Source organism: Periophthalmus magnuspinnatus, chromosome 3 (genome assembly GCF_009829125.3).
Source record: "Periophthalmus magnuspinnatus isolate fPerMag1 chromosome 3, fPerMag1.2.pri, whole genome shotgun sequence".
NCBI classification, from domain to species: Eukaryota; Metazoa; Chordata; class Actinopteri; order Gobiiformes; family Gobiidae; genus Periophthalmus; species Periophthalmus magnuspinnatus.
The window spans coordinates 28,206,867-28,223,038 of NC_047128.1; the positions used below are offsets into that span (position 1 = coordinate 28,206,867).

Consider the following 16,172-nt stretch of genomic DNA (forward strand, 5'->3'; position numbering starts at 1 on the left):
AGAATACATTTATACACAGAGTGTGCATGAATGTTCCAAATCACATTATGTGGCAAGGCGTATACATAGTAATAGGAAAGAACATAAAATGTAATGAGAGTTAGTAGACCTCTGCTAACCAAGACTATTTTAATATAATGGAGAATAGTCTACACCTGTGTGTTGAAACTGATTAGCTTAAAAAAAAAAAAAAAAAAAGTCTTTTTTTTTTTTTTTTGGACACCTGTAGCTGCAGAGTGTATAGTTTTGTTCCCAGGATATGGATTTATATAATACATTTAAGGAGACATTTACAGTGGATCTTTTTTGTTCAAATCACTTCAGACACTTCCAGTGCCACAATCTCAATGGGAGTTTCAAGAACACACTGTTGGTGGGATATTATGAGTCCAAAACTGTGACACTACATCTTCTACAATGTCCCCTTTCGCCTATATTCACACACATACAGAGACTGTCAGTGTCATGTGGACAGCAGATGAAAGTCTTTGTCCCCTCTTACCAATTTATTTTAATGGCTCTTCAGACAATCTCCTGTTGTCATCTGTCTTCTACATGTTTGACCTCTAGCCCAGTCACTACCTTTGCTCTGATAGAAAAGCTGATTTATGGTTTCTCGCAGGTAGAGGAGGCAGTGAAGCCGAGCTGTTTTTTGTCCAGCTGCTTGTATCTGTTTTCTGTGGTTTAAGATCTAACAAGACACAAGACTGTGTTTTTGTTTAACTGACAAACTCTAGTCTTGGGCGGGGTTTTGTTTTCTCTGAACTCCTGAGGCTTTCCATTTTCAAGGGATGACTTGTAAACCTCCCCACTTCTTTCTCACTTTAACTAAATACTGTCACATTACTTTCACATTACCCATATGTTCACTTCAAAATCATCACATTTTCATTTGAAGGATGATGCGTGGACCTAGATCTCTTCATCATAACGGACAATGGCCGACTTTACTACATTTGTAAAACTTGGCTTCATGAGTGAACAATTTCCTTTTGCAGCTTTAAAAGCAAATCTCCCTTCCATCTTTGGCCTGTGCAGTAGCTTCTGATGCCCTGAACAATTTTGAGTTCTCTTCAGTTTGCTCAGTATTGCCTAGAAATAGTAGTTCTATTGACTCCATTTTAACATTGAGAATTTGCATTTTACAGATGGGTCCACACAAAGACAGTCATTCTGCAAGAAAACAGAACTGAATTCTTTCATGTGGATGCCAAAACCAAATGTTTGTAAACCTGTTTGTAGTTTCCTCAATGACTATGAATACCCACTGTTGTGTGATAAAACTTACTAAAATGTGGTGCTTCTTGGACGGGCTGTTATTGTATTATGTTGCAAAAGAAATTGATTTATTGACACATTTCAGATTGTAAATTGAGATGTCATAGGAAAACTGACCCCTATCTGGGAGTATGAGTATTGATTATTGTTATTATTATCATCAATACGTGAAAACCAGCAGCATTTATATTGGCAATTAGGCTTTTGAACTCAGTATAGCAGTATGTTAACAATCATCTGAAAAGCTTGCCAGAGTGTTGATGCCATTTCAATCCGAGCTATAATACTTATCATGGTGATGACTAGTCAAAGCTTGGTCATACATATTCACCCTTGACAAACAGCCTAGAAACGCACAGTAGGGGGTATGGCATGTAAAGCTCTGGGCTAAATGTGCCAGCGTGGTTTATGTAAGAGAGTGTCCAGTGGCTGTAGTGCTGCTGCAGTGTGTGGGGCTCATGTGTCAGTGCCCTGTGCTCAGGAGGGCCTGTGCTCTGATTTATGAGGTTGCTGGAGGGGTCGTGTCATAACTTCCTTAACCTGAACCCTCTCCCTTTCTCCCCCACCACCTGCAGTTATGTGGAGACGTGCGCACAGCCGCTCTGCCTTTACTACGTTTCCCTGAGATGTTTGTCATGTCTCCACGCGTCAGCTCTTACTTGCTATCTTTGTATCTGCTGACTGCGTGTAGACACTGAGCGCTTCAGTGTTTTTTTTACCCCCGTTTTTAATTATTCAACATAACCCATTTGACCATACACATTTTTTGCGTCATTACAAGATTGAGAAGCGGGGCAAGCTTTCTGAAAGGTCAACTTGAATAAGCATTTTCTAGCCAAACCTGCCAGTTTTGTAGTGTGCTTTGTCATTAGTTGAGTAGTGCATTTCAGGATAACTGGTAAATATGGTGAGGATTCACACTACTATCCAAGTAAAGTAAAACATTAAAATTGTTTCATGAAAAGCGGGTTAATTATACATTTAATATCTGTATATACATGGTGACAAAAAACAACAGATTTGATATTTGCTGTATCTATCTACTATTTGTTCATGTTGTAACTTGTTAGTCTGACAGGTACAAGGGGCCGGGCAGGTCTCCGGGGCAGTGTGCGTCAAAGCATTTCTCAATGAACTCCCTGACACACTCACCCCCTCAGAGTGTCAACATGTGAGAGATTTCCCACAGTGCAACAGTAGTCTGTTATGCAAACACTTTGAACCATCTCACATTAACACAGGCAGGGCAGGATTGAGTATGGCAATGATATGTCCCTGGATCAAAGTTGATTAGATTCATAGGAACAGAGGCATGGAGCAACAACCCTCTTTATTATTCCCATGTATTCTCTACTCTACACTGTTAATGCCAATGCTTGTTGCCCTAGAGTTGTCAGGTATTGCTCCAGTCATAAAGGAAAATGAAGTTGTGCAATAGGCTGCAGAGTGAAACATGTTGTTTCCCACAAGTGTTGACTCATTTTATGAGCTTTCCCATTTTTGTCCCTGAAAAGTATGCTGGGAAATGTGCCACATCCCTGGCATCTAGTGCCACTTGTCCAACTGAGAGTAGCAGCAAATGAGTTGATTATTTCAATTACTCGCAATATTGTGCAGCATGCACAATATAGATTGTACTGTGCCTCTAGTCTCACAGCGTTTGGCTGTGTGTGTGAGTGGAAGGACATGTGGGTACACACAAGCAGAGGACACGGAAACTGAAACGTGAGACTGACGGACTGTGAGCAGACACAAGTCCAACTGTGACCGGAACTAAAACCCAGAGGCAGTGTGTGTGAACAAATGTCTATTATTGCTTTGTGTTGAAGAGACTTTTTAAAGCAAAGATTGGAAACATGGTATATTTAACTCTTTCTATTCCCTTCTCACCCCAGGCTAGAGCAGGTACTTGTGGCAGCACATTTCTTGGCCTGTAACCCTTGGTTTTATTGCTCAAAGCTGTAACTTGAGAAATATCCGGAGCATGTATCAACAGTGACACATCCAATTTTCCGGAAGTGTGTGCCATTCATTTGGGATTTGGGAAGTTAGCTTCAACCCCTAACTTTAGTCTCTTTGTCATAACACACATATATTTTCCATCACTGTTTGCTCAGCTTTTAAGCGAATGCTTAAGCATGACATCAGCAGTGCGTTTGTGTCGTACCAGTGATTATAGGCTTCTAAAAATAAACCAAGCCTACAAGGCCAGTGGCTGAAGCCTGGACACAGAAGTAAATAATTAACACCTCGCACCCTCCTCTTAATCTCACAACAACTACTGTTTAGACCAATACACTCACAGCTGCTCTTTCTACCAAATTCAAAGTGATATATTATATAAACCTATACAGCTGCAAAGGCCAAGTAAAGATATAATTATAATGTGGTCATCAGGCATGTGACCTACACATGTCTCTAAAATGAACTGATTACGCGCCTCTTAAACCCAGTGCAAGTATAATCACCATCCTCGATAGGTCCTTATTTATTTTTAATTTTCAGTATTTCAACAGAAAAGAACTAAATTCAGGAATAGTAAAACTAACACACCTATTGTTTACAGTTTCTGTTTATAGGCCAAGTCAAACAGAAACTGTAAGCAATTGATGTCTTCCCTTCAGATAGATAGATAGCAGTGTCCACCATTAATCTGACCAGAACAGAAGCGGCTTGGATGAGCAGCCAAACATCTTCATTATGACAACTTTTTGTCCAGTTGACAGAATAGATTTTTTTTTTTTTTTTAACTGTGAATTGTAACTGGACACTATTGAACTGCAAATCTTCCAATTATATAAATACATTTTTATTTCCAATTTAGTGTCTGCTCTCTGCCTCAGAGCCTCTCTTCCTCTCTTGTCTGGACCATATGAGGTATGAAAATATGACTGGCAGATTTCACAAACTGAACTGAAAGCACAACTGAATGATGCAATATCAATGTTGTGCAATGTGGGCTTTGGGGTCAGGTAATGTGTTTTGGGGCTACTTTTTTCTGTTTTATCACAATGTTTAAGTCGAACATGATCAGAGCAAGTGTTTTTTATTTGCTAATTATGCAGTAAGGTTAAGTCAAAGGCCTCCCTAAGCGTATTGTTTTCTTTTGTCTATTAGCAAGTCAATGTGTCAACAAGGCTGAGCCGGTTAGTACTTGGATGGGAGACTTCTGGAAATACCAGGTGCCACAGTGGAGCAGCAGTGGCTTTAGTGCATACTGTCCTTAGGCAAGACACGTGACCCACCTTACCTATTATGAATCTTCTGTGTTGAGTGTTGATGGTCGTCGAAGGGGTCGATAGTGATAGACAGATTTGCTTTCGTCAGTCTGCTCCAGGACAGTTGTGGCTACAATAGTTGCTTACCACTAGAGAGTATGGAGTGAATGAATAATGCAATGTAACACGCTTTGGGTGTCATGAAACACACTATATAAAACCAATGCTTATATTATTAGTAGTACTTACTTGCTGTGGAGACTGTGCGTTAGTGTTTGATGCAGATGCTAGAGGAATTGGGAGGAGAAAGGATGCCAGAAGAGTGAAGACTTATTGATGAAATGACAAATCTCTGGCTGTTGTCCGATCTGTCCCTCCCTCTCACTTAGTGATGAATCCTCCCACTTCACTCTGGCACTCACACAGACCGGCTCTTCTGCGGGACACAAGGCAGATATTGACCCTTAGGAGTTGTAGGGGATAGTACCAATCTTTAATAGTTGCCAATCTTAAATTAATTAGTAGAGCTAACTTTTCTGACCATGATGGTATGTTAATTGTTTATATTTCAGCTACAGCCCCAGGTGTGGATATAAACTGAATACTATTTTAGCCTCAGTTACATAAGTCTAGCTGTTAACATGACTAAATATCGGTTATTAAGTATTGGTCACGTCTTCTAATATGCTCAGTATGTATACATTATATACCACTGTGTACACCTAAGCTAAGCCCAGGATAGATAGGACGCCATAACCCTTGTTTGTGCATACAGCCAAGTGCATAAGGAGGGATGGGGGGGCAGGGGAGGGCCTGGGCTGCCTCTGCGCAGGTTGGAGGTGCTGAAGTCATTCATTTTAGAGGCAAGATTAATGACACCATTAATACATGTCTGGGCCACTGCAGAGGAGGACAGGGCACAATTTATGCCCACTGCTGGCAGCCAGGCCCTTGGGCACACATGCGACTACTTACAGTTACAGACACATGTGCAGCGCTCAACACACTTGTGTGAGTCATATGATATGTCCGGTACCAACTGCCACAAAACAAATGAGCAACATTATATGACACCATTACTATGAAACTTCTATCTGGATGGATTGGGCTTATAGAACAAACATATTGTGCCGTGTAGTTGTAGAGGAGAGTGCTTGTTGACACTGTGGTGTGATTGAAAGCGGTGCAGTACATGAGTATAAGGCTGTGAGTGGGCAGAGAACAGTGCAGCTGTTGAGGGACATGGGGAGAACAGATGGACAGATGCACTGGAATGTGATTACAGTGTTAGGGGTGCAAATGGACAAGCTACTCAAGTACTCTTGTGTCTGCAACTATAGACATGTTTTCGGATTGAATTGCAATGAAGTGCAGTATGAATGCAATCAATTGTAGATCTTTCAAAACCTTCAATTTAATCATGAATTTGAATACAAAAATAATGGCATGAAAATAAATAATCAGACTAGATGATCTTGGAGATGACTTTTCTTGTCCTTCCTTCACCTTATGTACTTGTCCACAAAGTCCTCAGCACTATAGCTGCCTTAGTCTTGTTTGTGAGATTTTGCTTCCCTACACTGACATTCATCTCCTTTCTGCGTGTAGCCAGGAGGCAGCCCATTGCCGTTTCACCATGATAGACTGCAGTGTACGATCTTTCATTGGAGCCTTGTTGTCTTGTAAAATAACCTAGGGGACTTTTTCTCTTTGGGAGCCAATTTATTGGTGACATTTATTCTAGAATGACCTTCTGGCTTGTCTTCTATAGATACACAGCGTTATTGGTACTTGCAGTCTAATCAAACTCTTATTGGAGAGCCTTTAAGCATCAGTAAACAATAAGGACATGTATACAGAATATTCTAGTAGACTATTGGTTATAAAATATTAATTGTAACTTGTTGAAAATTGCAACATGCAGCGTTTACCACCCCTACCATATCTGTACCCATGCAGTGTGACATTTTAACCTCATTACTTATTCCATCAGGAGGTTAATTACTTGGAGGAAGGGGGCTTTCTCGCCTCAGTATAACTAAATGACACAAATATGTGATTGTCCTTTATTTCTCTCTGCAGTGATTTGATCTGCAGCCTGATTGTCATTGTTTGTGCAGTCTTATCAATCACACTGTGAGATCAGTGGAGCAGTGAGGTGCAGCCGGCCCGGCCTGTGGCTCGGCTGCTGGTTCGTTGTAATGGGTTTGGTTAATTCGATATGGTGTGTGGCTCAGCACGCTCATTAGGGACAGACCAGGCTCTCCATCACCAAGACCACTGCCAGCAAATGGAAGGGACAAAAAGCAAGGACCGGGAAAGAAAGTAAAAAATGTGTGGTGTGGTAGGGGTCAACAGAAAATCACGTTCACGTTTCTGTTGACCAGAAATATTTTATTCCAGATTGCTTTGAGAATGCTTTACCATTGTATACATTTCTATATCCTCATAGATCGTATTTCTCTGAAAGTCATAAAGTATAGACTGTGCCATCATTTATCCAGTTATTTTCAATTGCATCGCCAGTCAGGAGACAAGTGCTGGAGATTGAGAATGTGTGACAGCCAAGCAGCCAGGGAAAGCGCACAGAAATGTTATCACCAGTCGACCAGAATGCCTAAGAAGGCAGAGGTGGTGCTTAGGGGAAAAATAGAAAAACAAATAGGCCAGGGAGCAGAGAATGAAATGGGTTCATTTCCATTGGAGCATTGCATGCTGTGAGTGTGTAGCATCATGGGAGATTAGATGCAGTGAATTATCAATAGTATATCTACTCCACAAAACCCAATGAGTTGTCAATGATTGCACTGCCACAGATTGGTGGTGTGGATAAAGGAAAACCTAAGGGTTACATGGTCACTCTGTGGAGCTGGTTCTCTTGGTAATTGACTCGTGTGCACTATTGACTGGACATAGTGATTAAGGAAGCAGGGCCACAGAGCCTGTGAGCTCCCAGGGGTGGACCTCACATAGGGTCTATCTGGGTGACCCTGGCCCGGGGCAGGGCTCTGGTGGTTAACCCAACACTCACTGGCCCAGAAACACCGATTGTACTGCTCAAGTGGAAGAGTGGATGCTGAAAAGCAACTCAAAGCACTTTGTCCTCGTTGCTTTTTGTTTTTGTAATTGCTCATGTTGAGTTGAATATGATATCTCTCTCTTGGCAAAATTGGGCAATTGTTTTTATTTCTCATTTAATTAACATTAACATACGTTCTTTGGTGAATACTTCTTCATTCATAAAATTTGACATATTATAGCAATTCCTGTTGATGGCAATAATAAGAGTAATGTCACTGCTGTAGTGTTCGTTTAATATGCTAGCATTTATTTTTAATATGTAGGATTCATATTGATGACCAAATGTAAATGGTTCATATTGACATTTAAAGCCAGCTAACAAACGTCATAGAGCATACGGTGACTGCATGATATTGGGTTTGATGTGCACTAAATGAGACGAGTCCTGACGTGAATGTCCTTGTTTGACCAAGCAGACATGTCATCTGGGATCTGACTCATTCTGTACTCTCACCCTGTTACTCCAGTGTGCCCCTTCAACTGCAGGTTCCAACACATAAAATGCATGGCATCAGAAAATCTTAGTTTCCTGGACCCACTCACAGTAATAATGGCTAATGGCTTTCACTGCTGACTAAAAACTTCCACACACTTGGGGCACAAGTATGTGTCACATTTGAATCACAACAATGACCTAGTACACAGAGTGGGTAAAGGGATGGAGATTTTTAGGTGATTTTTTAACATTGTTAGTTTAGTTTTATAGTTCTTCTACAAACATAAATATCTATATGAAACATCTGTGCAAAACCCCAAATAGAACTGTAAGAATTTGTGGGAGAAATGCCAGACATTTTCTGGCATGTGTCTTTGCCAATGGTTGTTTATAATAGTAATGCCAAAAACATAGAAAATGTACTTTTTACCTTGGAATAAGCAAAAGGAAATGTGTCCTATTAGTGCAGGCTTTATGGTGAACTTGTCACTGCTGGACATCTCAAAGTAGACCACAATGACCTCACCTAGGCAAAGCTCACATTAGACTTGTATTGTGCATAATGTCCACAGTATTGGTGGCTGACAGCACGTCTGCTTGACTCAGTTTTCACCAGATCAGCAATACACACTCCTAAATGATGAGTGATGGACCATGATTTTGGTTTAATGCCATATGCTCACAGAGGAAGGAACCCTTGTCTCAGCGTTGATCTGGTTAACATTAATATCATTAACAGGCCTCTGCGCTCATTACAGCTGAGCAGATGTGGCAGACAGAGACGTGCTGTAGCTCTGCTTTATGTCCACACACATATTGATAAACAGTAGACCATGGTGCTGCTGTGTGGGCACCTATGCCACACAGTGGATCCACACCTGTTTACATAGGACATGTATGTGCTTGTAACCAAGTAACGCCAAGGAGAATCCTTTCAAACTGGGATTCAAAGCTGCTGTTTGAAATTTGCATATGGCTGATCCTTTGCTAAATGCAATTCATTCAGTTACTGCACTTCAACAGTGTATGTTCTCAAATAATATATGTCATAAGCAGCATTTCGTTATCAAATGAAGATAAATTGAAGTTAAATTGGAAGTAGGATTAAAAACTGACATGCAGCCAGCAACAATTATCACTGAATTATAACAAGGACGCTTTTTTCAGTACACAGTATAACCTATTGGGTTTAATGTGTTACCTATTCACGGTTAAGGGGGATATCTGACTATTTTGACACAATGAGAAAAAGCTTGTATCATGCATTTTGCTTTACTTGCACTTACTTGGAGTTGAGAATTGGCACTAGCTATACACTCTGTATGCATTGCATCAGATACATATTCTGCTAGTCACCATGACTGCATTGTCCCTGTCAAATAAATACACCAGTTAATGTGAAGTATATGCTTTTTGTTTTAGACCATTGGTAAGTACCTCGGATACAGTTGAAGTTGGGATACCTGATTTTCAAATTGCGAAAGGAGGAAGTAGATATTAATCATAATGCCTTGTATCTTATTTCTACCTCTCACTTAACCCTTTTGCACATGACTAGTATTCACATATTTTTGGTTAGATGCACAGTTTTAGAACAGCTTTTCAGATATTACATCAAATCAGGCGTGGACTGCCCTTACATAGCCAACAGGCTCTAATCCCAAAATGTATTTTAGTGACATATCAAGTTTTATAATTAGATGCAGACAGTGAAAGTGTGTACATTTTGCCATACAGTTTTGCTTTTACAATAGGGCATGATTGTATGTTTTTTTTTTGGCTCTTGTCTTAAATTAATTTGCACAGAATCCAAACTGCAGGTATGTTGTTGCCTCTCAACATCTGCCCTCTCCCTCTTCTCCTTGGTACTCATCATGCGGCTGTGGAGGCCACTAGCCGATTGGGCCTCCACATGACCGGTCTGATCTCCACACAGGTGGACAGGGTGCTGAGGAGAAGCCTGCTAAGATGGAGAAACAACAAAAGTTGTGTTCCACATGGACCAGGTGGTGTCCACGGTGTCCTGCCTGCTCCTCAGATGGGAGCCTCCTGATAGCAGCCTTTGTCACAGTTTGTGCTGTAGCCTGTGTGGTTGGCAGAGCAGAGCTCTTCAGCGGGCACTGGCACTAGGAGAGCAGAGAACAGCTGTCCCATTCAGAGCAGACTGCTGCACTGCAGGACGTCCTCTACCATCCTCTCCAGAGTTCAGCCACGCTCATCAGCACCCACAAACTGTTTGTTTTCTGCCTTGTGTCTCTTGGCTGCCCTATTAGACTGGGCAAACAGAAAAAAAAAAAAAAAAAACATTGCCTGCAACAATTAACTGGATCCATAACTTGACATATTCAAGCTCAGGAACTCAGTCTAGTGAAGCTCCATAAAAGGCTAAAACAGGTGTCAATTTTCTTTACACTTGAACATAGCAGTACCAGACTGACTCTGTAGAGAAACAATAAGAACGTTAAATGGCTGTTTGGAATTAGTCCATATAGGTCTCCTTCAGGTTTGGAAACATGCTCAGACTAGATATTTTAGGATTTAATATGGACATCTCTGAGCAAAGAGCTTTGCAGTTTCTGCCTTTTTCCCTGCTTCCTGAGCCAGGTGTTGAACACACACATGCTCTCACAGCTGTGTGGTATACTGATGTACACTGCAATGGGCTCATTAATTCTGAGCTGTGTTCCTAAGGTGCACATGGTTTCTTCAAAGGGACCCTTACCCTCTCTTGCTTATTGACCAGACATTATTGAAGAGTCAAAACAAAACACTTGAGACCAGCATATCTCACATGTACTAAGTAGAGTATCTCCGGTTGAGCATTAGAGCATTTCCCTCACACTTTTTTTTAGAACATTCTTGTGTCGAACGGCGTGATGGCAAATGCACAGTAAAGCATTAATATTACTGGATGGGATTAACTACACAGCCACCTCAGTTTCTTCCCCTGTACCTTTTCTTTGTTCACCATTTCTCTTTTTAGCCCCTCATCTGCTCCCTAGGGTTTTTCCTATCGCCTCCAAATTTATCAAGGCTCCTCTGCTGTCTCAGTCCCTCAGAGAAAGGCTGTGTAATGGATCTGGAGAGCAGCCTGCAGGATGCCGGGGCTAGCTGCAGCTTCACCTGTCCATGGCACGTTTACTACAGCAGCAGGGGTGTGTGGCGACCAGTGACCACGTCCCACTTGTGAATGGAGCTGGAAGCCCCCTCCTCCCTCCCAACTCCACTCTCCACTTCCGGACACCGGAATGCCACTCATTGGGTCAAGCACTGCCAGACTCACTTTCATTACTGCATGTATGTCTTTTTTCTCTCTCACTGTCAATAAGACTTTGTGTTTAGAATGAGAATTGCATAAAAGCTGAGTGTCATTTTCCTCTTGGTGAGTTAGAACATCAACATTAAACTTCCTTTCCTTTCTTTTCTCTGTGCTCTCTGAAGGGGCATAGTCGTGAATAAAGAGCTGGCGTACAGGGGAGTCAGTGATAGAAATGGGTCATGTTCTTAAAACAAAATCAGGGGAGGTATCCTGTCTCTCTGCATGACTATAATAACACGGAGCTCATTTACAAGCTTACTCTGTTCTAGACAATGCACTTTAAGTAATAAAAGGAAGGACTGTGGCTTACTGAACCATTATCCTTGTAATAAAATTATATAGCTGTATAGACCATAAATTATACACTTCTTGACAGTCAGATGAATTTGTCACCGCAAAAAAATATTTCAGCAAGACTTGGTAGGAGTGTCTGTACCTCAGTTGGATCAATATTATACACAGTTAATAATCTGTAAACCCATCTTCCTGAACTGCACTGCATGAAGTTTCCTATTACTTACATTGTGTAGCAGGCAGACCCAGTTTATTGGCTCTGTGAGATTTAGTTACACTGCCTTGCTGTATGCTTTACTATCAGTCTAGAACTAGATGCTGTCTCACTATACCAATTACTTTGAGATAGCTGCTGCCTCACATTTACATTGAATTGAAAATATTTCAATTTTAACATCAAGGCAAAGAAACTGAATGAATAGTGCATAATCAACCCAGTGTGCTCTCTGCTCTCACTCTCCCATATGACTGGTAGATGGGCCATGACATCTGAAAGCACAATTGAACGCATTAGCATCATTTGGCGTTGAGCAGGTGTAATAGAAACTTGTAGCTCTCACTTAACACAGAAGTGAGAGATCAAGTGAATTACAAAACTAACATGGCGACCGCTCTGATGCCTCTGAATTACACCCCATCTGCTTCTATCTATTAAAGGGGCTTTTAACCAGAATATTCAATGCTTGTTTAATTTAGCACACAGCACGAGAGACCTCAAAAGGTGTAAAGTGGATTAAGGAACTAATCAAAGCCGCTCACCCTGCAGCCATCACGTCTGCTTGCGCGCACCTCCACTAAATTCATGGCACATATTTTTCGCAACAGATGCCGATATGTCAGAGAAGCTTTATTAATGGCTGCAGAAGGATCTCATATTGGCAGGTATTAATTTACAAGCGTACACTCATTTTCTCTGCTAACCCACACTGCTTGTTTATTCAGACAGCACTGCAGTGACAAAATGACGGCGAAACCAAGAGACCAGCTGCCCAAGTCCATTACGGCAATCAACTGCTCACACTTGTCATTCTCCCACACATTTCACTATCTAGATGTAATGGTACAACTTGACTATGGCTTTTAAAAGGCTCAATTAGGCCCGTTAAAGGAGGGAGGAAAATTAGTACGTAACTTAATGAATGCCAGGAGACGAGTGATTATGATGCGTCAAAGAATGGGACCGGGAAATAAAAAATGGGTACAATCGAATGAGCGCATTAGCAGTGATAACGATTTATGTGACAAGGCTCTATCTGGCTGGCTAATGGATTCAACTCAAGAATGAAAGAGAAACCAACATAAGATGCAAAAGCAAATTCATATAATGGCTTGGTTTGCACGCAGGTGGGACCGTCTTTATAGCCCTTCAATGAGCAGCCAAGTCTTGTAAGTAAGCACCAAATAGAGCAGGTGGCATATTTTCTATAACCCTATATATAACACTCGCTGTTTGCCTCAAGTCAGCAGAGGATTCCTTTTTCACTTTATACTTGGTCTGCATCTGTATCTTGTCAAACAGATTTGGAGCAAACACTCTTTTATGTCATGTTTGGCTCCTCTGGTGTAGTGTGTTTTTGCGTCCACTTCTTACCACAAATTTCACCAAATGTTGATAATAAGCCCTAACATTTCAGTAGATCAAAGTAAACCTTCTCATGCATGAAGGGAAATTTTATTTAGACAAGAGAAGAAACACAGAAGTCATATCTAGTGGTGGTTCTTGTTGTTCGGATCAGATCTTTTAAGGATCGTTTTGTTGACTATTGGATTTCGCTAGAGAGTTGCATAGTTCTCAAAGTCATCCCGTGTCCCGCTGCATTTATCAGTGCTGTAAACACAGGGGCACGTTGCCAGAGCACTTCCACAGATGGTAGGATGGAGCACTCCACTTTGTTGTTCCTGTTTATTCAGCACTGCTCATCGCCATAATGAAACAGCTTCATTACACCAATTTGGACTCGTTCAGCATTCCGAGGAAGTCTGCAGATGCTCCGGCTGCACCTGTAATAAACTCCGCCTACTCTTCAGCAACCACTTAGATGACACTGAAAAATTATGGTTAATTTGTGTTCAAATTACAGACGAAGCGTGAGAGTTATTTGATGCACTGATGTTATTAATATGTCATCAATTAGGTCTTGTTTTCTATTGTAAACTTGCATTCTATCTGCCATTTGAATCTAACCACAACCTAAATATTTTTGCGTGGGCATGCTAAAAATGCAACAAGTAAATGCACAGCACAAGCACAGATATGCATTCTCTCCACATTGTTCTAGCTGCTTTAGGGATCGACACATTTCATACATTGAAAGTACACAGATCAAGGTATTTCACATGCATGCCACGTGAAATGAAAAATGCAATTAACTCATTTTTTTTTCTTTTTACTTCACATAAATAGCATTTGTTAGATCTCATAATTTGCTCCTGGCATGTTCAGCGTCTGATGTAACTAACAAATGCGCCTAACTCTACCTTTATATAACGTCTCTGCAACAGGGTCTTGAAAGTAATGTCTTGCTTTAAAGGTCATTTGAAAACCATATGCCATGAAGCGTGCGTCACTCTAAACAAACCAGAAGGAAAGTAATGATTAGGGCAGATGGGCAGTGGACCTGTCTAAGATGAGTTTTCGCTGACATTTAAGATTCCTTTGTTATCTTTATACACTTTCTTACTTCAGTAAATATCATTCCTGGTGTTCTGGTGTGAGGCAAATAACTTTCATTTTCTTTTTCTCAAACCTAATTTAGTCATCCGTGTGTGCTTTCTATTTCACTGGGTAGACACAAGCACTTGTTTACCACATCAAATAATCTGCACTGCCTTTTCATCTACAGTGGAGGGGAGAAGGGGGTTCTTTTGCTTGTGGCAGGAGTGTCTGAAGATGATCCCAGCATGCGTGACACTAAAGACCATATCTGGAGCGGTGTGAGCGGCTGCTTATGCTATATGTGCCAGCAGAATCTATCAGTGTAATTGTCAGTTGCATCAGTTAGCTCCCACACAACTGCCTGTACTGTACACTTTTTAATTGGTACTGCAGCCAAGTGTAAAATTAGCAGAGCAGCATCTATATGGGAAAGATGAGCTTTAGATAGCACCATCTGCATATTCAATATTGAAAACATTCAGGATATATTTTAAAGGGACACCAAGTAACTTTTCTGGTGGAGGGTCTGTCACCTGTTTGTCTTTTTTTGCTTAGAATGTGTACAATTTTGTGGAACTTTCTAAGCAAAATAACCTTTTCACATACTGCCCCATTAAAACAAATGCTCAGTGATTTAAAAGTTTTATTTTTTAGAACCCTAGCATCAATTCAGATACTGCAGTAAGCGTTATTTTGAAATAATTCTCACAATATTTCACCTGTGACGATAACCCAAGCCAAAAAACCTAGTTCCTCGGAATCATATCTTAATAGTTGTTTTCTGACTGGAGAAAAATTGGGAGCGCATTCCTTCACCCTCTGATAGGTCTTGTTTCGCAATTTTGCTGTCCTTAGAGGAACTTGGGCTTCATTATATTCTGCCTCCATATGTTTAGCTTTTTGGTCCAACGCAAAGGCTGGTGGAAGGGCCCGGGGCGTCTCACAGTGTGGCAGATGGTGGCCTACTCAAACAAGCAGACACATTACCCAGGATTCCCCTCTGTGCCCGGGCACTGTTCAGAGCAGCAGACCCAGCCAACTGCGGGTCAGCTGGCAACAGGGGCCACTGCTCACTTCCTGGCATCTCAATTTTCTATTCACCGCGTTTCATTGCGTTTTGTCATTGTCAACTTGTGCGAATTTCTCATCCATTTGGCAGTGTCTGTGAGCACAAACAAGCCCTAAGAGAGGTGTTGTCTTTCCAGATATTTTTTCTGTTGCTTAGTCTTGCCAAGATAGAAACATTTTCTACTAGATTTTGATACTACAGAAAAGGCTTGATGTGCAATTCCAATTTTTATATTACAATCATTAAAAAAAACACTTTTAGCAATATTATCACGTAATCTTATCCTAGTACCAACACCCCAAAACTAAACTGCTCACATTTTCTTTTTCGGTGTCTTCTTAAACTAGTATTTAAACAAGATACTCATTTGAACTAAGTAGAAAACCATAATAACTAGATAAACTTCAGTGACGTATTTCACCTGTCTTGTTGCACTCAACCATGATGATCAGTTATGGCATGCAGCAAACTTTAGCAGAATGTTACGTTCAGTAGCGATAAATCTGACACAGTTAACACAATATTTATTCAACAGCGGGAACATGTACACAGATAACCTTATTCTTGCTTGCACAGTTTGAGAAATCAATGCGTCACCTTCCAGAAAACACTCAAGACTCTCCATCTGCTACTGACATACAATAGACGTTCATGTTGATAAATCAGGCTCTCAGGACACGAGTCGCGAGCCCTAATGGTGATCAAAGGCCTCTTCCTTAATTGAATTGTCTGCCATTGCTCTGTAAGTGTATCAGGGCAGAGAGCTGGGAGGCTGGGGAGTCAGTGGTGCAGTGTTCAAACAGACCCTGAATGGCTAATGA

At 41.0% G+C, this 16,172-nt stretch overlaps 1 protein-coding gene across 3 annotated transcripts in view; it reads left to right on the forward strand.

Annotated features, from left to right (window-relative positions):
- The window catches only part of zgc:158464 (uncharacterized protein LOC791139 homolog), a 58,884-nt gene that overhangs the window by 13,016 nt on the left and 29,696 nt on the right, over window positions 1-16,172 (forward strand). The gene's annotated exons all lie outside the window — the stretch shown is intronic.